This window comes from Dermochelys coriacea, chromosome 7 (genome assembly GCF_009764565.3).
Source record: "Dermochelys coriacea isolate rDerCor1 chromosome 7, rDerCor1.pri.v4, whole genome shotgun sequence".
Lineage (NCBI taxonomy): Eukaryota > Metazoa > Chordata > Testudines > Dermochelyidae > Dermochelys > Dermochelys coriacea.
Window position 1 is genome coordinate 3,629,179 of NC_050074.1, and position 25,053 is coordinate 3,654,231.

The window sequence follows — 25,053 nt, forward strand, 5'->3', positions numbered from 1 at the left end:
CTCACAATAAGTCCTTATAAATAATTAAATAATAAATATTCTCCCGTACATAAACACATTCCCCTATCGATCTTTCTCTCTGGTAAACTACTTAAGCCAGACATCAGGGCAAAGTCTGAAAGTATACTAACTTCTAATTATACCCTTGTATCCAAATGGTTTGCCTGGGACCTTAGTCATTATCAGTGGAAATTTCAGAGTGTAAACCTTGGTTATACAAAGAACCTTGTTTACTTTGTAAACTATTACAACAAAAGTGATTTATTTTCTTAGGGCTATTCCTATCTCAGACAGTGACCACATTTGGGAAGATTTCTGAAGCAGTCCTGTGTGGAGATTTACTCTTAAATATTCCTGAAAATTATAATGTTATAATAATAATAATAATAATAATGTTAATAATAATATAATTATTACTATTTCCCATAGTGCCCAAAGTGTGATAAGTAATTTCCAAATAGAAAAGAAAGCACAATCCCTTCTCTTGAAATTCACAGTCTAAAGACACACAAAAGCAATGAATATGACCTTACCTGCTAAAAGGTGTAACCCAGCCTGACACCTTTTACACAGCTAGTGAATTCACTTGAGGCCAAATAACCTGAAAAATAGGGAGGTGTTTAGACTTTCAGGAGGCTTTCATTATGTAACTTAATTCAAGCTCTATAACACAACTTTTAAAAAAAACCTTCATGAAATTAATAACTTTTGTCTGGAGACCACAAACTTGCTGCTATATCTTATACGTACAGGTACTAAAATTTATTCCGTAATACGAGAGGTTAAATCCTTTGGGTGAAATCCTAGACCCACGAATTCAATGAGAGTTTTGCCCTTTTACTCCAGAAGAGCCAGGATTTCAAACATCATATTATAAAATGGACTTAAACATCGTGACTACTCTTCACTAAAGGCTAGATCCAAGAAGGTCTTAGGCATCTAAAATGGCAGGTAGGCACCTATAGCTAACATTTAGGTGCCACTGAGATCCTCCAAATCCTTGCTCACCCACCACTAACTTCAGGCACTAAAAATCCCTTGATACCTAAATCTCCATTGTTACACTTCCCTATGTGCCTTTGTTTCAGCCTCTGGGCCTGTGCACAGCTGACTCATTTAGATGCCTGGGCAATTATCTCATGCCCAGGCCCAGCAGGACCCTTAAAGTAGGTGTTTTCCTACCAATCTGGCCTGAGCCAATAGGCGTTCTCTGAGAATACCTACACTCACTCAACTCAGCCAGGACGGGAGGGAAGCAGAGAGCAAGAGGAAGCAGGAGCAGCCCACCTTATCATCTTTAGCCCTTGAGAGTTCATCAGTGCGCACTAGTTGTGCAGAGAAGGTCCAGACAGTTAGTATGCAGGAGGTTAGCAGACTTCACATTTACATCCTGGCTTGCCATGCACTAACTTAGCCATGTAGACAAGCCCGGCAGAAAGCTCCACACCAGAATATCCCATAACCCAGTGCTTAGGGAACTCCCCTGAGAGGTGGAAAATTCAATTCAAGCTTCAAACCCTTTCTCAACCATCGGCTGGGGCGGGGTTTGGGGATAATGAACCCTTGTCTCCACATCCAGGTGAGTGCTCTAACCACTGGCCTAAAGGTTAAAAGAGTGCCTCTTCTCCGCATCAACATTTTCTTGCAAAAACAAACAAACAAAAAAAAACCGATTCGGCACCTAAGTCCACGGAGAGGGTCATAGCTGAAACTTTCAGCAGAGTTAAGTGCCTGACTCCCTAAGAGGATCAGGGCTTAGGCCATGCTCCTCTGCTCAGTATTTCCTACTTGCTACCTTAGACAGCTCCTTGATCAGCTCACTTGCCTTTTGTGGATCCCATTCTTAGGCCTTGTCTATACTACTGCCAATAAGTCGACCTAAGTTCACTGCCTAGGTCATAGCTTAGGTCAACTTACTGCGGTGTCTACACTATGCTGTGGCACAGGAGGCGCTCTCCCATCGACTTACCTTGATCTTCTCCTTCTGGTGGAGTACAGGAGTCAATCAGAGAGTGCTCTAGAGGTCGATTTAGCGGGTCTTCACTGACCCGCTAAATCAACCCCTGCTGTATCAATCACAGTAGCGTCGATCCCGGGCAATGTAGACATGGCCTTAGTCGCCTAACTCTTCCATGCGCTGTATTAGGGAGCCTAGGCACCTCATCTGGGGCTATGAATTCCACTGGATGGCAAGGCACCTAAAGTAAGGCACTGTAATGGTTCAGCATTGTAACACCTCAGTGCCTTTGTGGATCTAGCCCCAGCTGTTACTTACCCTATTCTAATATTTGGAACATTGTAATATCTCGGAATGTTAGCTAAGCCAGTTCCAGTTTGAAAAAATCTGGCCGCTTTACTTAGATATTCCATTATAGATGCCTCATCTGCATAACTGGCTGCACTTAGGTTGTGCATACAGACTATGTGAATATTTAACTACTGCTACTTCTTTTTTTATGTTTTATTTAAAAGTGGGAAGACTATTTTACCAAACTATTCGTAATTCACGATTACAGAAGGAAATACATCAACACACAGTAATTGAGAACATTTCTAAACACATCTTAAAGAAGCATGGGATACAGAATTAAGCAAAATACCTATGTTGTGCCAAATTGATGAGATATTGAAAAAAGCTACTGGTCCCCATCTATCCAATTCACTACTATAGCAAATGCCAATAAAAGCGATACCTTCAAGAAATCCCTCTTTGTGTAGATATGCTTTGGGCATTAAGTGTGGAGCCATTCAATAGTCACTCAATACCATAAAAAAACTATCTAGCTAAATCAAATCCCATTACCACAATTCTCCTTCGTTCTTTGTTTCTTCCTTTTTTGTTACTAGGCAGTCAAGGGAGCTAGCTAGCTCATTCACTCAAGGGGTAGAGAAAGAACTGATGAGATGTGGAGTCCTTAAGATTCTCATTGGAAATTTTTCTCTCCCAAGCAGGTGCAGAATGGTATAAGCTCTCCCACCCCTACTCCTCCAGACAACTGGTCTGGATTGCCATATGTGAAACACACAGAACTACTATTTCAGTCTTTGAAAAAAAATAGAGGGGATAAATTGGTCTGCTCAGCAGAGTTTTGGTAGAGGTGTTTTGTTTTGTTTTTTCGTTTTACAGCCACCTTCCATTAAAAAGAAATCACCAAAATAGCAGTAATAGAAAATAAACTAGTATAAATCCATCAATGGAAAAATAAAGTAAGCGACAGTAGGAAGAAAAGGGCAGTGGTAGTAGTTACATTTTAAGAATTTGAAAATTAACATCTAAAAATGTTGTGTGTCTGTTTATTCAAATAAGCATTTGATTTTATAAAACAGAGCTAGCAAATGATTAATTCAGAGGTTTTTTTAAATTAGTATTATGTTAATTAGCTCACTCCTGGTAGGGGCTTTCCAAATGCCAGGAGGGACAGAGTCTTCCTTACAAAAAACACAAAGTAAAGACTGTTCAATTGGTCAAGCTTTAAAAATCAGCTACAGTTCAGCTGTAGTGAAAGGGATTCAGATTTGTATCATGTGAACAACAAAAAGTATATTCCTTTCAGTTTTAAATAGCAGATTTGATCCACGGTTGTGCTCTCCCTACACTCACAGAACTGGTGCTTAGATCAATCGAAGAGCAACACATGTAAGGACAGAAAGATAATAAAGATCAGCAATGGCAGGGTGAGAGCCTCAGAAACAATTTAGGGGCAAGAAGATTTACTGGCCACTTGTGACAAGAGCTGAGAGCTACATAGTAAATAATCATAATTCCTTTTACTGGAAAATAAAATGGCTAAGGGGCAAATTGTGACTGTCTCTGTGCAGGTGCATCATCACAGCATGCCCTATGCCCTATGAGAGCAGGGTGTCCTAACACAGTGGCAGCACTGAACACCTGAGAGCAGCATGGCCTTAGCCCTGCCCTGCCCACTGTATGTCTGCTCCAGTTGGGAGGCACAGTCCACCCTTCTATATAAGGTGCAGGAAAGAGGCACGGGTAAGACAAGAGAGCAGGTGGAGGTAAGGCTGTCCTATGAAGGTAAAATGCTTCCTTCTACCAGGACTCAGGCAGTGCAGTTCCATGCTGCTCTCATCATGGATCTCATCCTGCCTAGCAGCTTTAACCTGAAGTTTATTTTAAAAAAAATGTATAATTTAGATGAATGAAATTAAAGACGTTCCACAATTTTTAAGAGAAGCCTTTAAGTTCAGTGATTTGCTATGAAAAAACAAATGGTGCCAGAGGAAGTATTATATCTATTATTAGATGAACAATAAATACAATTTTAAACAATTATCTTAAATGGAAATATGGCAACAGATTTGAAGAAACCACACAAGACTTTCTTCAGAATAAACACTTCATGTAACAGTCAACAGAAAGCAACAAAAAAAACCCCAGAAAACTCCAGTTTGTGTAGGCCATCAGTAAAAGCAATCTAACATATAACAAGACGAAATCTTTCCTCTGAATAGGAAGAGTGTTTCCATCAATTAGCTTTAGTATGCAAAATATAATAACCAAGTTCAGGAATGGACTTTTTACTTTTGTCTTGAAATCTAACTGGATTCTCATGCTAAACTCCACAAGCTGTTCTTTAACAGGTTTAACTAATTTACTAGTTGCCTCAATTTTGAATTTTATCTTAACACAGTATTTAACTTTATCTTTTAAGCATGCAAAATATTTCAGCATCCCTGCTAAGTATTTAATATATTAATATCAGAAGCCTTTTTCCCAGGAATTCTATTTAAAGGAGCACCTGTCATATGAAATGCGAATTCCTGTGTGAAATGACATAGCAAAAGTGATAACCTGTATGAATTATAAAAACCAATGGAAGATTGTTGTTCTATGTTTTATTGCTTTTGATATTTCTTTAGCAATCATCATTGCAGTCTGTCTCAACAATTCCCTGTGCACTGACATTCACAATAATGTGTTTTCATCACAAAGTTAGGCACTGTCATTAGATTTAGCAAAAGGCTATATTTTGCAGTTCCCAACCATTTTTCACACCTCACTGCTTCATTGGGATGGGAATGCAACAGTTTTTATATCTGTCATATTTAGTTATAGTTACATGAATACAAGCATTAATAACAGATTACTGGAAATTTATAGAGAGATGATTAAGTAGATATGTTCTTGTTATCCAACATTGTTGTGGGGTTAGGAAAGGAGGACATGTCATAGTCTACTGATGCGGCAGAGTAGATTTGTCAACCACAACTTAGTCCTCTGTAAAGCTTACTGTAGGGGGGAGGCGTGGTGTCCCTCAGAGATTGACAAGGAGGGACCACAACCCGCTCCTTGGTTTGCAGAGTCAGGAAGGCCGCGCCCGCCCTGCCGGAACTGAGGGGCGGGACAAGAAGCGGAAGTATAAAAGGTGGGCCCTGCAGCTCAGTTGGGCTGGAGCTGCTGAGGGAGACAGACCCATCCTGCTTGCTGCTTGAGCCCAAAGAGGACCCCAGCCATACCTAGGACTTGCCAGAGCTGCCAGTCAACCAAGAGGCCAAGGAGCTGCTGGGACTACCACTGGCAACCTACCCTGGGGAGACAGAGGACACCCACAGAACAGCAGTACCATGCAAAGGGGACATAGGAAGTAGCCCAGGATGCCTGACGCTTTGTTGCTCTGACTTGACTGCAGACCAAAGCCCCATAACCATTTGGTACCCTGCCCTGCCTGAGAGCCTGGGCTCATAGACTCAGCACTGCTCAGTCCAGCCTGAGGGGCCTCAGCTTTAAAGACAGCTAATTTTCACCTGATTGAGCACCATGACAAGAGCGTGACCGTGAGGAGGCATGGCCTCCCTCAGATATTGACAAGGAAGGACAGCCACGCACACTTACACTTACAAAACACATATTTATTCAGTTTCGTTATTTCATATCTACTTAATTCATACTTCCTTTTGATTTCTTACAATCACTCAACACAAAATACATTGGTTATCAATGCTTGGGATGCTTAGAGTGATAAGCAGCAATGGTGCTTAACGAAAGCTTTGGCCTACAACTTTTCAAATTCATCAAGTGGTATAAAGATGCACAAGCTTTTTTCACTCTACGCAGAAAGCAATTCTCTATTACCGAACGTTTGTACTAAAGAAACAACATAGGTGAAGCCACCAAACCAGTAAATACTTTCACTGCAGTTTAATTCTCTCAAGGGAAACAAAAAAAGTAGCTTGGAGAATAAAATGGTTTGTAGGTCACTGAGGAATGGGCACTTTGGGGACAGAGTAAGCACAGATCAGCTTTCAATGAAAGAATGCCATGCAAAGGAGCAAATTTGACTCTCTCTTCCTCTGAATATACTTCTTTGTCACCACCTTAGCATCCCATTCTGAGGTCACGGAAAGTCCTGAAAAGCAGTCCCAAAATATGATAATGTAAAAGGACATTCACATTAAAGAATAGTTGACCCAAGCCAAATAAAAACAAACTATATTCCAAAAAAATAAAAGATTTATAAAGTTTATTTCTAACATAAGGTTCTGTAGACATGGATTAGAATCACCTGCTTTGGCTTGGGCACGGAAAAATCTAACAGTTCTCCAGCAGGTGCAGAACTAAGGCCTTGCCTTGACAGACAAGTCTGTGTCTTGGCTATAAAACCATATCAAGGAGGAAAATCTATTACAACGAGTGGCAGCTGTAACTGAGATAGGAAATGGCTTTTTAATTTTGGAATTCAGTTCAAGTGCAAGACTGAAATCATCTTTTCCAAAACCTCACTAACTTGTCAGATTTTTTAAACAAAGTCATGTCTCTGTTTTTGCTGTACTTGATCAGAAGAACAATTAGTTTAAACAGATTAATACATCAAAAGATTTCTGCTATTATTGCTAAAGTTCTTCCAAGGAAATGGGAAAAAAGTCACAGAAGACACATGAATAATACATTTTTCAAATGTTGTTTTAAGGTTTTTAAATCTCAACCAATTACGTACCAATTGGTAGAGAGTGAAAACTATTTGTGAAGTTCTCATAGATCTGAAACGCCTGATCATCTGCCAGTGTCACTGGAGAGTGCTACTTTGGAGAAGACTGCAGTTGGGTAACACTGCCCTCGTCAGCAGGTGTCACTGCTATCTACTCTAATTCCAAGTGTTCAAAAGAACAAAAGAAGATTTTGACCTGCTGAGAAAAAAGGCATGGCAAACTTAACGTCAAACTAAGAACATACCTTTGATGTCTACCGGATAGCTGTAGTTCTGTTTGCTCTGCAGCTGCAATGCAGACTCTCATAATGAAAGAAAGGATCATCATTTAGCCTACTTACTAAGTAATAAGGCCATTAAAACCAAGACTGAACAGACTTGACTGAAAATGAATCTAAATCACCTGAAAGATCAGTACAGTTCTATTACACTGTACATACACCTGGAAGAGGATCATGAGCAATGACAGCTTCCTTTTTTAAACTCATCCTTCATTTCAGCCTTACAAAAAGAATGAACATAGAAGCGGAGTGGGTGGCAGAGGGACACATTTTTCACAAAGCGCTCTCTGCTGAGGTGATGGAGGTGCAGGCTTCCCTCCTCCAGGATCAGACGCCAGCCCACACAATGACGGAGATCAGTGAGCTGGGGAGGGAAGCCTCAGTCAGCCCAATGACCAGCAGTGTTGGGCTCCAGTGACTGCCACTCTAGCAGTGGGTTCCCACTAAGCCCACCCACCCAACAAAGGTGAACTGTGCAGGGGTAAGGGGAGGTCTAATCATCTCAGCAAGAGCCTTGTGTGAAGTGGTAACGCAGCCCACACAGAGCCTCCTGCTTCAGTAGGTTGCGGTGCCCACTGCTGTTCCCAAGGAACAGCAATAGTCAGCCCCCTTCTCCTCCCCAGCCACCACAATAGCAGCAGTGGCATTCTCACTCCTAGCCAGGCTGAAACATTACACACATCTTGCATCTGGCAGCTCTGTCTGCATACTTGGGGTCCACAGGAATGGCCTATGATTGCCGCTCACAGCCAGCAGAGGCCATCAGCTCTCTGTGGCACAGAGCCAGCAACCAAAGAGCTGCTGTCTCCCTGCTCACCCTGTGGGATCTCAGCAGCTGGGGCATGCTGGCAACTCTGCTGTGCCTAGTGGTTAATCCAGCCCTGCCATGTGGTGGAACGGGAAGAGTCTTAGTGCAATGTTGGTGTGAAAGCTGGTGCCAGCTGGTGCTTGGTGAGACCCAGCTCTCAGGACCATGTGTTAAGTAAAGAACAAGGGGATATTACTTCGACATAAAGAAAAGGAGTACTTGTGGCTACAGCTCACGAAAGCTTATGCTCTAATAAATTTGTTAGTCTCTAAGGTGCCACAAGTACTCCTTTTCTTTTTGCGAATACAGACTAACACGGCTGCCACTCTGAAACCTGCCATTACTTCGACATAGTGTCAGACAGGTTCAGTCTCCCAGTTGGACAGGGGACTCTAGCTTTGTGGCACCCCAGCTGGGCTCCTGAGCAGCTGCTTCCTTCCATCCAGGGGAGAACTGCAGACCACCAGGAGATGCACTCTAGGCAGTATCAACAGTTAGTCTCCTTTAGGTAGGATCCTTATGGCCCTGGATGAAAACAACAGCAGCCTCCACACACACACCATGGAAGGACTCTGACCATGGGGACTTCACCTAGAAGACTGTGGAGGCCAGAGAAATATGGCTAGAACCACACCGGATAGAATGATGTAGGGTGTCACTCTAGCCATGTCTTGATGACTGTGTGCATGTTGAGGAACATGCTATAGGCAGGGGGAAACTTGACGGAGGAGTGACACAGGGGAAGCTCAAGGGGATGCCAGATTGCAGAGGAATGGAGGCAGAAATGATGGGCTTGATAAGGAGAATTTATGGATTTGAGAGAGGAGGAGCAAGGAATTGAAAGTTGTAGTGACAAGGGAATGCAAACAAGGCGATGCGTATTCATTTAATATGCAACTTAGGACACTGTATAATTTGCATAAATTATCCAGCTTTTCAAATTCCTGCAGCACATGATTTGTATCACATGATACATTTACAAATATTTGAGTCCCCCGCTTTCTGGGTTTTTTTCCTGTTAAAGCATTATATAATTTGCCAATCTACCAAACAGATAGATTCCTTCATTAACAGGAATCAGGGCCTTATCCAACTTCCATTAAAGTCAACAGAAATAGTCCCATGGACCTCACTGGCAGTTGTATTTGTTTCTTTGTCACTATCACTATCATTACCCCAAATATGGCAGCCTTATTCAAAGTCTTTGATCTGAGACCCTTCCTTCAGGAAACAAGCATTTAATCACTTCCAATATCGATAACTCTTGTCACTCACTACAGCCCACCTACTGACTACATCTTAAAGCAATCCAGTTTAGTTCTGCATAAAAACATGTTAACCCATTCAAAGGGAATAGCTGAACAATTTATTTTACAGAGACAAGGGATTTGAGAGACAACTCAGGATATAGATCAGATATATAAATGGCATCTTTATAGTTTAGGAAGGAAAACACAAGGAAGCAAAATTTAGTGGCTAATTAAATTCAGTACACTATAGCATTAAATTCTTAGTCACGTTTACTAGACATACCAGTAGCCACATCTGTTCCAGTATCAGCACAGTAGTGATATTATATCAAACACACTGAATTAATCTTTCAGTAACAGATAAGAATTATTTTAATGAATAATTCACCGAATGGGTTTCACAAATATATTTCTAAGTATCCTACATTTCCCTACAAGCACTAGGCACACCAAACCATAGCCTCTACTGATAGTGATAGAATTTACATGCTGAGGCTGTAACCGTGAATTTAATATTAAGTTTGCAAACAGGGAACTGTATGTTTTTATATCCTTATGTCCTATTTACTTTGAATAGCCATAATTCGTAGATTAAGGACTATGCACTGCGTATCTTAAATAGAATGGACCAAATTCCAAAGTCTTTAGTTAGGCACTGATCCTGCAAATTTTAGCATGTGGTTAATTTAAAGTATATGGATATTCCTCTAGTTAAGCAGGTGCATAAGTGTTTGCAGGATTGGAACTTTAGTTTATACTCAGGTATTCTCACACTGAAACCATGACTGAGTAAAAACCGATCCAAGACCATGGAGTCTGGCCCTGTGCGTATATTGTCTTATTAGCTTAATTTTCTTTTTACTTAGTATTGTTGACATTATTTTCGGGTGAACAATGCTCTCAGTATGTTACATTTTTGCTTCTCGACATAAAGTGAAACTGACTGATTTGAATCAACGGCAGTTTTGATTTGCCTTTTAAAACGGTGTTAAAACCAAAGCAGAAGATGGAAAATGAAAGATTAACCTGAAATATAGAGACTTTGGGGGACAGGGAGGGAAAGGTAGATGGAGAAACCTGAGATTCATAATGAGTGCGGAATGTAAACCATAGTAATTCAGGGAGAGATTTATTTCATCACATTCTCACATTGCCTTATTATATACAATGGGTCCACTATTTCTTATACACATAACGGTATGGTGCCTCTTATTTGATAAAATTACTGTCTTGTTTAGAATTTCAGCATCAGAACAACTCAGTTTTTCTTCACACCTTTCATAAGCTGTTCATGACAATGCTCTGCTCAGACAAGAGGTGCTCTCTACCACAGATATACATTTATTTTAAAATTACTCATCTATTCACAAGGAAAAGATCTAATGATGTGTGTGTGTGTTTGTTGTGAGTTCTTTTTTAAATTTAAGAATAAAATGTGTTCTTTTATTTTCAGGCATTTTTTTCTGGCAAGTATATACCTGTTTACTCCTTTATATCTTCGGGAAAAAATGAAATATCTTTAGGGACATGCTGCCAAGAAGTTGAGAATCTCAAAGGCTACATTAATCAAGTAAGATCTGTGCTTTCAACACTTCACAACTTTCACACTGCAAAAAATGTCAAGAGAGAATAAAAAAATGCATTCTTCTCAGGAATCTTGAAGCCTGTTAAGGGATATTTGTAAGAAAAATCTACAGAAGATTATGTTCACAGATAAAACACTTTCCCCATGTCACACTGTCTCAAAGAACAAAATGGGCCCTGGCAGTCTGACCTGGTGGTCAGCTGTCAAAGTGAAATTTAATTTAGCAATAACAATAGACAAGGGATGTCAGTATAAGTACTTGATAAAAAATCTGAATAACTTGCTGAATGAAATGGCCTTAATGTAAATTGCATCCACAATAAACTAAATCTGACACCAAACTACAGAAATACTGCACTGCAGATGAATTATGAAAACTATAATATAGTTTTCCTTTTAAAAAAAAATCTTTCTTTCCTCTCTCTTATCATTGTCAAAGGTACTACTCCCTTTTAAAAAAAATGCCCAACTGTCTAGTTGGTCTTAAGTATTTGATAACTTCCCCCAGACAACAGCTGCCTTGTCACTGGTCTGCATAGCACAGAAAATTACTAAATGAGCGTTACTTAGAGAATCTCCCATAATTTGTTGGATTCTACTTAATATTTTTCTATTCAATTACAGTTCAGTAACTAAAAGCTAAATACATTTCAGAATTGGTAGCCCAGCTGCTTCTCCAGCTTTAGGGAGCATTTCAATTACATTTTAGGAAAATAATCATTTTGGCATTGACTGCAGATTAGCAATTTATGCATTTTGTCTGAGGAATATGGCTCTTAGATAGCTCATATCTTCTCTGCGTGCCTCACTGGTCCCTCTTCCTCAGGCTACATGAGCACTGGCAAAGCACGCATGGCCCTGTTGTGCTTTAAAGCAACACATGAAAAACTCTCAGCTCTAAAACTATGCGTTACAAGGGATGTGTCCACATCTCAACACCCTAAGATCTCAAAAGCCATTAGATTTCATAGACACAAAAGGATCTCCTTTCCACTACTAATAATTCAACCAAAGATGTTTCTGGAGGTATTAAAATAGCTCCAGTCAAGTGATAAATGAGTGACTAGTATTATCAAGCCATTAGTGAAGTCCAATGAAAAAATAAAAAAAGCAGTGCATGTCAGTTAATATTTCAGACAGCCGGGCAAGATGCAACATTTTACATAGGTATTTCTTAAGGAAATAAAAAATCCACTGTAGCAGGCTGGTAGACTGGAGAGGACCCAATTCATTTTATGTTGTTATGCTGAAAGGTGTTAATGGCTGCCAGCAAGCATGTCTTTGATCTGAAGGCAATAACAAACCTCATTAAAGTTGATGGGCATGATAACCATCCTTTATTCAGGCTAAACAGAAGAACCAATTAAGCTCCTCTGTGGAATAAAAGAGTTAAAACAATAGAAGCCATCACGGAAGGCATTGGGCTACAAGGGAAGGCCTGCGCAAGAATTAACTCAGGGAGAATAAGAGGACTTCTCCTAGGGACTGACTGCATATGCTGATTGGTTGCAACTATGTTTGTCTGTCTGGGTTTTAAAGGCAAAAATCAACCTGACAGCAATGAGAAAGACTGTGAAGCAGTCATGGGCATGGCCCAGAGAGGAAGCACAAACAGTGCCCTCTGGGGCACAGGACTGCCTGGGAAGGCAGGCTTGGAAATTGGGAGCAAGAAAGCTGCCTGCTATTGTTTGTTCCTACTGTATTCAGGGAACCAGATCATTGTGTATATTCTTTGTAAATAAACAGGATTGCAGCAAATAAATGCCTGACTCACATCATCAATTTTTCCTCCTAAAAGGAAACAACCCAATACAGTCTCATATATTGGCTAGCCTCTCTGTCTAAGAAGCAACAATATGAAGGCTAAGTTCAGGACGCTGTCAGACTTTGTTTGCAGTACAAATGCTTTAACGGTATAGCTATACCAGCAAAGCCCCTGAGCGTAGACTCAGCTTATGCCAACTGAAGGAGATATTTTGTTAACATAGTAACACAACCTTCCCAAATCCCATTTTAAAGGTAAGCTGACAAAAGCATTCTTCTGACTGCATAGTTGTGTCTACACTGGGGGATTTGCTAGAAACACTATGTCCATTAAGGGGTGTGTTTTTTTTCTCACCTCTGACTGACAAACAACAAATGCCAACAAAGTTTTGGAGTATAGACCTGGCCTCAGGTTTCCATAACAGAAGGATGTTTTTTAAAGGTGAGTCCCTCAAGCTACATGTGAGGAAAATCCATTTTGGCCCTCTCTGCTGCTGGAGGGAGACAGGGGCTGAAAAACAGATTGCCTTAGAAAGCTTAAATCTTTACATTGGTGAAAAACAGCTTCTTGGCTAATCAGACACTAAAAAGGAACTTCACAGTAGGTGATCAACAGGTAGATGTTAATCTAGTTGATGAGAATTATCAGAAAGGACTGGAGAGGCTATTGAGCCAGGGGGATAATTGAGCCTGTCAAACACACTTCCCTTTCAATTAAACGAAAGATAACACTCAAAACAGCTTTTGAATCAATTTCCGTTCTCATTTCTGCTACCCACCCTCTCGCAGGTCTATTTTCAGATAAATAAAGAATTCAACCCTATTGGAGAGTTCACAAACGTTACAAATATCAACTGGATGATGTTTTTGAAGTTGTGAAAAAGGAGACTCTTCACATAGGAGCATTAGGAAAGGAAACTGAAGAATAATATGGGCAGAAGGGCTTTCAGAGTTTTCACTTTTTATTTTTTTAAACTGAGCAGAGAATAGGGCTCTCCTTCAAACACTGTCAACCCCTTTGGTGCAAAAGCACCTTGGTAGTACCAAAGATTTCAACAGAAAGATATGAAGAAGCCACAGTCTTGAGATCCTTCAGTTCCTTCCACTTAATACAACAATATACTGGTGCTGTACATGTGATATTGTAGAGGGTTCCTTGTTTATTATCCTCCACTGACACCACAGCCAATTTGTCCAGTTTAAAATAAATAGAGAGCTTCTGAAACATTCTCATACTAACAATATGTATTGGATACCGCAAACAGAGGTGGCAACCAGGCATTTCAGAGGGAGAAGCTGCTACTCTGTGCTTGCAGGTAGCAGGTCTTGGTGAGTGGTGCATCTGGATGGCCTGTGGGTTTGGTTTGGTTTGTTTGGTTGACTGTTTTGTTTATTTGTTCTCAGTGTATGAGTTGTGTAGGTTGAGCTGTGGGCCCTGAGTAAGCTGGGTGCCTTGTTAAAGGCCACTAGGCTCTAGCCCTTGGAGTTTTGATCAACCCAGCTGTTTGAAGTCTTTGAGTGATTAATTGCTCCCTGGTAGTGAGGTCTGGAGCTCAGCTGATCTATGCAGGGAAGACTTGTATAAAAAGTCATTTGCTAGGTGAACTTGAGAACCATAAACAAATGCAGCGAACAGGTGAGTTTTGGAGGGAGCAATTACATGCATTATCAAGATGGCCAGCAACAGAACAGTGGTGGTAACCTGCAGCCTATGTGCCATGTTCTCTTTCTTCCTATGCATGAAATGAAAGTTGGTGGCTCTGCCTGAGGAAAAAAATTCTTGAATTGGAAGGGACAAAGTATGATGCAACTGAGAATCAGAGAAGCTGCAGAATTCGTAGGCCGCCAGGTTTGGGAAACACCAGTACCCCAGGTTCAAGAAAGAACAGAGCTGACTACCCAGGAATTGGAGAGAGAGGAAGTCAGAGAGGAGACCTAGCAGATCGTAACCAACAAAGGCAAGAAGTCACAGCAGCATTCTACATGGCTGAAGACGGATGAGGATGGGCAGACTGTAGCCACCAGAGAGAAGAGGACCAGTTAGAAATTTCAAATCTATACTAAGTCCTCATAAGGATGGAAGCTAGGCCCATCTGTAGGAAATCAAACTCACCCACAAAGAGTTCTCCAACTGTCTACAGAAGACAGATGAGCTTTTGGTTGGAGTTTCAATACTCAGAAGACCCGAAAGAACATTCTGCAAAGGACAGGAGGACAATAAGAGAATGTGCTGCCTGCACAGAGCCAAAACACAAGATGTCATTCTAAGACTGGCTAGACTTCTGAAGTTGACAGGAAAGATAGGAATAAATGATAAATTTTCAGAATGGAGCAGGTAACTAGTGGTGTTCCCCAAGGGTCAGTCCTAGGACCAAGTCCTATTCACTTATTCATAAATGATCTGGAGAAAGGGGTAAACAGTGAGGTGCAAAGTTCGCAGATGATACTAAACTGCTCAAGATAGTTAAGACCAAAGCAACTGTGAAGAACTTCAAAAAGATCTCACAAAATTAGTGATTGGGAAACAAAATGGCAATGAAATTTAATGTGGATAAATGTAAAGTAATGCACATTGGAAAAAATACCCCACTATGCATACAATATGATGGGGGCTAATTTAGCTACAACTAATCAGGAGAATGATCTTGGAGTCATCATGGATAGTTATCTGAAGATAGCCATGCAGTGTGCAGCGGGCTAAATCAAATGGAATGTTAGGAATCATTAAAAAAGGGATAGAGAATAAGACAGAGAATATCTTAGTGCCCTTATATAAATCCATAGTACGACGCCCACATCTTGAATACTGCATACAGATGTGGTCCCCTCATCTCAAAAAAAAAAAAAGAGATACTGGCATTGGAAAAGGTTCAGAAAAGGGCAACCAAAATGATTAGGGGTTTTGAAAGGGTCCCATTTGAGGAGAGATTAAGAGGCTAGGACTTTTCCAGCTTGAAAAGAGGAGACTCAGGAGGGATATGATAGAAGTCTATAAAATTATGAGTGGTGTGGAGAAAGTGAATAAGGAAAAGTTATTTACTTGTTCCCATAATATAAGAACTTCGGGCCACCAAATGAAATTAATGGGCAGCAGGTTTAAAACAAATAAAAGGAAGTTCTTCTTCACTCAGCACACAGTCAACCTGTGGAACTCCTTTCCTGAGGAGGTTGTGAAGGCTAAGACTATAACAGGGTTTAAAAGAGAACTGGATAAATTCATGGAGGTTAAGTCCATTAATGGCTATTAGCCAGGATAGGTAAAGATGGTGTCCCGAGCCTCTGTTTGTCAGAGGGTGGAGAGGGATGGCAGGAGAGAGATCACTTGATCATTATCTGTTAGGTTCACTCCCTCTGGGGCACCTGTGATTGGCCACTGTCAGTAGACAGGATACTGGGCTGGATGGACCTTGGGTCTGACCCAGTATGGCCATTCTTATGTCTTAAGGATCTACTGATGATGGTTTCATATCAGCACTAATGACACTGTGTCACAGGATATCTCACAGATAGTAGATAACTTCAGAGAACTCAGAAGTGTGCTAATCCAGCAATCTTTTCTGAGCTCCTTCCTCCCACACAGTGAAGGAAGAGTTTTGTGGAACATTGGTCCACCTTCTATGGTGAGAGGGGACCGTAAGTTTGGATGGCTTCCACCTCAGTAGAAAGGGGATCAATCTCTCAGGGATAGGCTAGCTAGAGTAGTCAGGAAGAGGTTAAACTAATAACAAAAAGAGTTAGGTAAAAAGAAGAAATATATGAGCATTCATTTAGCACAAAATCCATATGCTGAGAACAAATTAATCAAGGAACCAAAGGACCCACAGAGAAGAAATTCTTTAATTATCTATGCACCAATACTAGGAGCCTGGGTAAAGAGGGGAATGGGAATTGCTCATTTATGTCATAAATTCGATCTAACGGCTATTATTACAACTGATAGGATGATTCACATGATTAGAATGTTAAAATCAACGGTGATAACCTATTTAGGAAGGATCAAAGTGAGCAAAAGGGGGCACTATATGTCAAAATGGCATTATCTGTTTCCAAGCCACTGATAACTTGCAACAAAATTATCTTGAATGTTTATGGATCATGTCCTAATAGATAAAGCACAAGATAGGGTACTAGCAGTGTCTGCAACAGACTACAAAATCACACTGGGGACAGGATGACCACCTCTTACAAACCTATCTAATAAGGCATAGGGGGGAAAATGAGCATGATTGTGGAAGACTTCAATTTTAGTTACATATTCCTGATGTCTTCTCTGTGCACAATATTTAAAATTCTGCAAAATTCTGCATATTTTATTAGCCAAAATAACTCAATATAATTATACCAGTTTCAATTATTTTGGTAATATTTTAAAATACCTGCCAACAAGTATGGCTTTCTCCACACCACTCACACTTTCTCCACACCACTCATAAACAGACAACAAAAAAGATTCAGGAAATGTTTTTTGACAGATAGATTCCTTACTGGGCATAATAATTCATTGAATCTACAATTCAGAAACTATTTCCTGTACCCTTCAGAAGCAGTGCACAGACTTGGGGCGGTCATGGGTAATGGGAGGAGCTGAGGGAGAGGAGAAGTAATTGCTGGGAAGAAGCCAGGAGTAAACCTGGAAGGCTGTTGAGGTGTGGATGGGAGAAGTATGAAATAGATTTGGGGGGAGGGTCGTTGAGGGGCCTTCCCCCATGCAGATCCTGGCTGACCTCTAGGCTTCTCCCATTCAGTCAGGTACATCTGCCCCTGTCCCTGTACACCCAATCCCAGTCAGTCAGGCTTATCTGCACGTCCTCATGTGGTCCTGCACACCCACTCCCCTGTGCCCTCACGCAGCCAGGCATAGCTGCCCTGTCTCCATGCGTCCCTGCACCCCCACTCCCCATTAAGCCTGGCATAGCTGCCCCTTTTCCCCATGTTCCCTCTCTTCTGGCAGCATATCATCCCCCAGTGGGTGAAAGGTATAACTGAAGCTTCCCTTCACCTCCCCATCAGAATCAATTATTCTGGGGGTGGGGAAGAATCTGCAGCGGACGTTACTTCTGCACTTGCACAGTGGCACAGAATTCCCCCAGGAGTAGATCTCTCATGCTGCCAGTACTAAAACATCCTTGGAATTTCTAAACATTATAAATGACAATTTTCTAACTCAAAAAGTGTTTCAGCCAACAAGGGGGAATTCTTTATTAGATCCTGTCCTCACAGATAAAAAGGAACAATCAAAGAACATAAAATTAATGATAGCTTAGGTATAAGTAATCGTGACTTGATCACATGTATAATGTGCAAGCAAAATAAACTCTGGACCAGTAGATATATATATATACACACTTGTGCTTTAATAGGGCCAATTTCATAAGGTTGAAATAATTATGAGCCAAATGAGCTGAGAGGAAAAATTTATCAAAAAAATGTGAATGATAATTGGAAATCATTTAAGAATACCTTACTATATCCCCAAAAAGCCACAATCCCACAACTGAGGAAGAAAGGCTGTGCTGGTTGACAAAAACATCCTGATTTAGAGGGGAAGTGAAGGAAACTATAAAAGTTTATTATATATATACATACACACACACACACATACACACACACAAATGGCAAAAAGGGATAGTAATGAATACAAATCAGAAGCTAGAAATTGTAGAAATTTGATAAAGGAAGCAAAAGGACACAAGGAGAAATCTCTGGCCAGCAGAATTAAGGACAATCAGAAGAAAGATTTTAAAAATACTAGGGACAAAAAGAATCCTGATAATGGTACTGGCCCATTAGTAGATGGAAATGGTAGAATCATCAATAATAATGCAGAAAAGACAAAAGTGTTCAATAAATATTCTGTTCTGTATTGCAGAAAATAGATGATATTGTTTCATCATATGGTGATGACAGCACTCTTTCCATTCCACGTGTATCCTGGAGGATGTTAAACAGAAGCTACTAAAGTCAGATATTTTAAAATCAGCATGCCCAGATAACTTGCATCTAAGAGTATTTTAGAAGAGCTGGGTGGGGAGTTTACTGGACCGTAAAGTTTGGTTAATAAGGATATAGCGTTGACGTAATAGACTTAGTCTTCTGCAAGGTCTTTGATGTTAATCAACATTTTGATTAAAAAACTAGAATATAAATTAACATGGCACACACTAAATGCATTAAAAGCTGGCTAACTGATAGATCTCAAAATGTAATTGTAAACAGGGAATCTTCATCAAGTGGGTGTGTTTTCAGTGGGGTCCCAGAGAGATCAATTCTTGGCCCTACACGATTTAACATTTTTATCAGTGACACAGAAGAAAACATGAAATCATCACTAATAAAGTTTGCAGATGACACTAAAATTGGGGGAGTGGTAAATAATGAAGAGAATAGGTCACTGATTCAGAGCAATTTGGATCACTTGGAAAACTGGGATCAAGCAAATAATATGCATTCTAATATGGCTAAATATATACATCTAGGAACAAAGAATATAGGTCATACGGGGGACTCTATCTTGGGAAGTAGTGACTCTGAAAAAGATTCAGGAATCATGGAAGATAATGGACTTAATATGAACTCCCAATGTCCAGCTGTGGCCAAAAGAGCTAATGCAATCCTGGGATACATAACAGGGGAATCTCGAGTAGGCAAAAAGAGGTTATGTTACCTCTGTGTTGGCACTGTTGCAACCACTGCTGGAATATCATGTCCAGTTCTGGTACCTGTTATTCAAGAAGGATGCTGACAAATTGCAGGGGGGGTCATAGAATAGCCACGAGAATAATTAAGGTTTCAGAATAGCAGCCGTATTAGTCTGTATCCGCAAAAAGAACAGGGGTACTTGTGGCACCTTAGAGACTAACAAATTTATTTGAGCACAAGCTTTCGCGAGCTACAGCTCACTTCATTGGATGCATGCAGTGGACATAATTAAAGGATTGGAAAGTATGCCTTATAGTGATAGATTCAAAGAGCTCCATCTATTTAGCTTAAGAAAGAGAAGGTTAAGAGATTTCTTGATTACAGTTTATAAGTATCTACATGGGAAACAAGTATTTAATAATGGGTTCTTCAGTCTAGTAGAGAAAGGTGTAACATGATCCAATGGGCTGCAAGTTGAAGCTAGAGAAATTCAGATTGGAAATAAAGTGTAAATTTTTGACAATGAGGGCAATTAGCCATTGAAACAATTTACCAAGGGCCGTGGTAGATTCTCCTTCACTGACAATTTTTAAATAAAGATTGGATTTTTTTCTAAAAGATATGCTCTAGGAATTATTTTGGGGAAATTCTATGGCCTGTGTTATTCAGGAGGTCAGACTAGATGATCACAATTATCCCTTCTGGCCTTGGAATCTATGAATAACACATGTGGTTCCAGCATACTCTGCTAATTTAATGCAAAAAAGGATGTCAGGTAATATTCTCCAGCCTGTTCCTATGAATCTATTTTATTCCTACTCCTAACTACTCAAGAAAAGCTGTAATTTCATGTTCCTTTTAAATCAGTGTGTCTATATGATATTCACTAGCGGATATGGAATGTCTATATTAAGAGCATTCATATAGTCACATAATTTCCATCTAGGACAGCAAAAATAATAAATGTAAAACTGACAGAACTTCTCCATCAATAGATGTGGAAAAAACTGAATAAATTATACACATTTAGGAAATAAATATTTCTGAGAACAATAGGCTGAAGAACATTATGGGTAATGGCTGTACACACTTGAAACTTGCATCAGAATTGTAAATATTCTAAAAGCAAGCTTCAGCTTGTATATATGTGATATTGTTTGTGAAAGGGAAGGGAATGAGGTTCAGTATATTTAAGAGGAAGAAGAGAATGACATGATGATTACGAAGAGCAAAGATATTTTTAGTATTAAAAAAAGATGCAAATTGACAAAGGACTTCCTTCTCCAGGACATTCAACCCAGCGCATTCACGAAATGTTAGAGAAATGAATGACAAATTTTAGTCTTAATTTAAAAGTGCTTTTTGAAGAGTGTGTATATTTAAAGAAAGGACAAAGCAACTTTAAAAAGTTGAACATAAATGGAAAATGACTTGCTAGCCAATAGAAAAATGACTTCCTAGCCAATAGCATTCCAATGAAGCTTAACACATGAACAAGTAAATTCTTCATCATCCCACAGCCGCACAGCACTACGTCTTTTTGTCTTATTATTTTTCAGGCTATAAATGTGTGGAGTCCTGGGGTTCAATCCTGTAAAGCTGCTGAGCACTCAGTCCCCAATGCAGCAAAGCAATGGAACAACTGATGTGCTTGAAGTTAAGCACCTGCTTAAGAACTTTGCTGCATAGGTAGTTAGAGTGCTCATGAACTTGCAGGACTGAATAGATCTGGTCAAAAATTTTCCATCAGAACCTTTTCCATCAGAAAATATTGTTTTGTCAAAATCAAAACATTCCACAGGAACATGCTGGTTTAGACAAAAATTAAGTTTTGGGAAAAAAATGAAAAAAGCGTTTTGATAAAGTTGAAACATTCTGTTTCGATGTTCAAATGTTTCGAGTTTTTGTTTGGAAATGGATAGTCATTTGTAATTTATCTTCTATTATAAAAACAATTTTAAAAGCCAAAGTCAAACAAAGTGTTTCAATTTATTGAAATGGAAATATTTCAATTGACTCAAAACATTTTTTTAATTTAATTTCATGGGAGAGTTTGACTTTTTTGGTTTTATCACAATTCAGAACAAAAACAAATTTCAGCATTCCAGAATTTCCCATGGAGCAGAAATCCAAGTTTCAACCAAGTCAAGCTTAGCAACTCGTGTTATCTTAGGGACCGCCTCACCTATTGAGACACAGATTGCCTTCAACATCTCTTCTCCTTCAGAATAATGGAACTGCTTACCCTAAGGGTGAAGCATGTCAGTGAAATCCTGGCCTTGTTGAAGTAATGGCAAAACTCTCATTGAACTCAATAGGACTAGAAACAGCTCTTAAGAGATGGCAAGCTTCCTCAAGAGTCACACCAAGACTGCAGAGTTCATTCCTGCAGGACCTAATACAGATTGCAACCCACACCACATTTTTTTCCAACTGCAACAAATCACTTCTTCAACCTCAGTTTCATGCACAGTATCACATAAATATTAGCACATTTTTCTATTTAACAACCAAATAAAAAACAGAAAACATAACTTTTCTAGAGAAAGAATGGAGAGAAAACTCTGTGTAAGAGCAGCTTACTCCATAGGCTGAAGAGCCTGGGTTAAGCCCATAGGTGCTGGAACTACGGGTGCGGGGGTGCTGCAGCACCCCCGACTTAAAGTGGTTTCCATTATATCCAGAGTTTACACTTTGGTTCAATGGCTCTAAGCACCCCCACTATAAAAATTGTTCCAGCACCCCTGGCTAAGCCCACTCTGATTACAGGATGAACCCCACCTATGAGGAATCCGGTGGTTCCAGTATAAAAGAAGCAGGAAGTTGCAGTGAAAGGGGGAAAACTCAGGAAGCTGTGGTGTAATCTGCAGAGACCAAGGAAAGCTCTCCAGACAGGAAGGCCTGGGAGAGACTGCAAAGGCTCCAGGCAGGAAGGTCTGGGAGAAGAAAGAGAAAACGCTATTCCTACCTATATGCCTCTAGCTTTCATCCAGATCATACCACATGATCCATTGTCTACAGCCAAGCTCTACGATATAACCGCATTTGCTCCAACCCCTCAGACAGAGACAAACACCTACAAGATCTCTATCATGCATTCTTACAACTACAATACCCACCTGCTGAAGTGAAGAAACAGATTGACAGAGCCAGAAGAGTACCCAGAAGTCACCTACTACAGGACAGGCCCAACAAAGAAAATAACAGAACGCCACTAGCCATCACCTTCAGCCCCCAACTAAAACCTCTCCAACGCATCATCAAGGATCTACAACCTATCCTGAAGGACGACCCATCACTCTCACAGATCTTGGGAGACAGGCCAGTCCTTGCTTACAGACAGCCCCCCAACCTGAAGCAAATACTCACCAGCAACCAAACACCACACAACAGAACCACTAACCCAGGAACTTATCCTTGCAACAAAGCCCGTTGCCAACTGTGTCCACATATCTATTCAGGGGACACCATCATAGGGCCTAATCACATCAGCCACACTATCAGAGGCTCGTCACCTGCGCATCTACCAATGTGATATATGCCATCATGTGCCAGCAATGCCCCTCTGCCATGTACATTGGCCAAACTGGACAGTCTCTACATAAAAGAATGAATGGACACAAATCAGATGTCAAGATTATAACATTCAAAAACCAGTTGGAGAATACTTCATTCTCTCCGGTCACTCGATTACAGACCTGAGGGTGTCTATCCTTCAACAAAAAAGCTTCAAAAACAGACTCCAACGAGAGACTGCTGATTGGAATTAATTTGCAAACTGGATACAATTAACTTAGGCTTGATAGAGACTGGGAATGGATGAGTCATTACACAAAGTAAAACTATTTCCCCATGGTATTTCTCTCCCCCACCCCACCCCCCACTGTTCCTCAGATGTTCTTGTTAACTGCTGGAAATAGCCTACCTTGCTTGTCACCATGAAAGGTTTTCCTGCTTTCCCCCCCCCACTGCTGGTGATGGCTCATCTTAAGTGATCACTCTCCTTACAGTGTGTATGATAAACCCATTGTTTCATGTTCTCTGTGTCTGTATATAAATATCCCCACTGTATTTTCTACCAAATGCATCCGATAAGTGAGCTGTAGCTCACGAAAGCTTATGCTCAAATAAATTTGTTAGTCTCTAAGGTGCCACAGGTACTCCTTTTCTTTTTGCGAATACAGACTAACATGGCTGCTACTCTGAAACCTTGGATTGTGTGGACTTCTGAATAGACTTTGTTGCTGGGGTTGAGTTTTATTTACAGTTTATTTTATATTAATGAACCCAGTCCCCAAGGAGGGGTATTTTTTGACCAAGAAAAAGCCTGAAGTTTATGTGAACAGTCTAAGAGAGGAAACTGAGGCAGGTTGCCGGTAGCATGATCATAGGTTATGAGGAGGTTCATGGGAGACAGCTGGCTTGGTAACACTATCATTTATAAAAAAAATCTTTGTTTATTTTTATGCTTTCAAAGATGCTCAGATATCATTGTGAGGGTGTGATATAAGAACTTAGAACAAAATTTTAAAATTATACACAAAATATTTGCTACCAAAGAATATTTTTTCTTGTATGTGACTCAATGTCAACACAGCTACTACAAAAAGTCCTCTCTATTCTAGTAGTGCTTATTAAATTCCAAATGCATACATGTTTTTCTCGATAGATTATCCATACTGTATGCTGTCATTTTTAAAGACACAATTGTAGAGCAACAAAAGCTTGACAGCACTCCCATTGTTATTTCCCCCATCAAGGTGCAAAGCATGAAACCGCCCTTCCAGTTAGAGGGTGGTGGTTTTGAAATTGCTATGGAACTCTGATTGTATGGTATAGCAGCTGCCTCTGTGGAAACTCTGAAAACTTAATTTATTTCCTGAGTTACAATACTCAAGGTTGGTGCTATTTCTTGTTAGATATTTGAAGAGCCAGGCAAATTATATTGATTTATTACAACTAACCACACAGAACTTATGTATCACTGTCTACAGAAAAGAACCTATTAAATGATTTAACTGATCACATTACTGAATGTAAAAGGTGGCACACTTCACTGATTATGATCAAGCATAATTGTTGAGGTAGTACATTAAAGGCTTTTGTATAGCACCATTGGTTAGGTTAGTCACAAAATCTGAGTCAATATGATTTCTCGTTTCTTAAAGAATGAATGCAGAGTTTCAATGTCATAATTTAAAAAATCCAAAACACAAAAACTTTCCTTTGAAAATTTCTGACCCACTATCTACTTGAACGTTACATCAGGAGTACTGCATGGCATAAACCTGACATCTGAGGCAAAAAATCATAATTCACAAAATAAACAAGTCAGTACTTTTAATGTGGATCTCTTTCCACATCACAAATCTGTTGTGTTGGATTCCTCACTATCAGGATCCATAACACTCCCAACCAGTAACATATACTAGTCCTGGCAATTGATGCAATTGCTTTTCCCAATCCAAATCTCTACAGTTGCTTCATCTTGTGCTTTCACCACAACGAAAGGAAGAGACTTAGCAGGAGACAGAACCGAGACTGAAGGCCCTAGCAAAACTGTGTTTCTTAAAGAATAAAACTGCCAATACCTGCTCACTGTCCTTAACTCCCATTCGGGGTTGTTCATTTGATGAAGAGAGAATTGCACATAACTCAGTAGCGACTGGATAATCATCTCACTTGGAGAATTTCTGTAACACTACAATGGGGATGCTGCTATGGAAAATGGCTGTAATCATTGCTCCAACAACAGTTCCTCTGTGGAGCAGCTTTCACATAG

At 40.1% G+C, this 25,053-nt stretch overlaps 1 protein-coding gene across 12 annotated transcripts in view; it reads right to left on the bottom strand.

Moving 5' to 3' along the window:
• Positions 1-25,053, bottom strand: part of FHIT (fragile histidine triad diadenosine triphosphatase) — a 1,103,840-nt gene that overhangs the window by 939,626 nt on the left and 139,161 nt on the right. For 7 of the 12 annotated variants that reach the window (XM_043519701.1, XM_038411575.2, XM_043519699.1 and 4 more), the window contains one exon: positions 534-601. The exons of 2 other annotated variants lie outside the window; for them this stretch is intronic. The gene's annotated coding sequence lies outside the window, so the exon portion shown is untranslated. Of the gene's footprint in view, positions 1-533; positions 602-6,953; positions 7,703-21,516; positions 21,667-25,053 lie in introns of those variants that run through there. 3 more of the 12 variants (XM_043519702.1, XM_043519698.1, XM_043519705.1) reach the window with 2 other exon arrangements.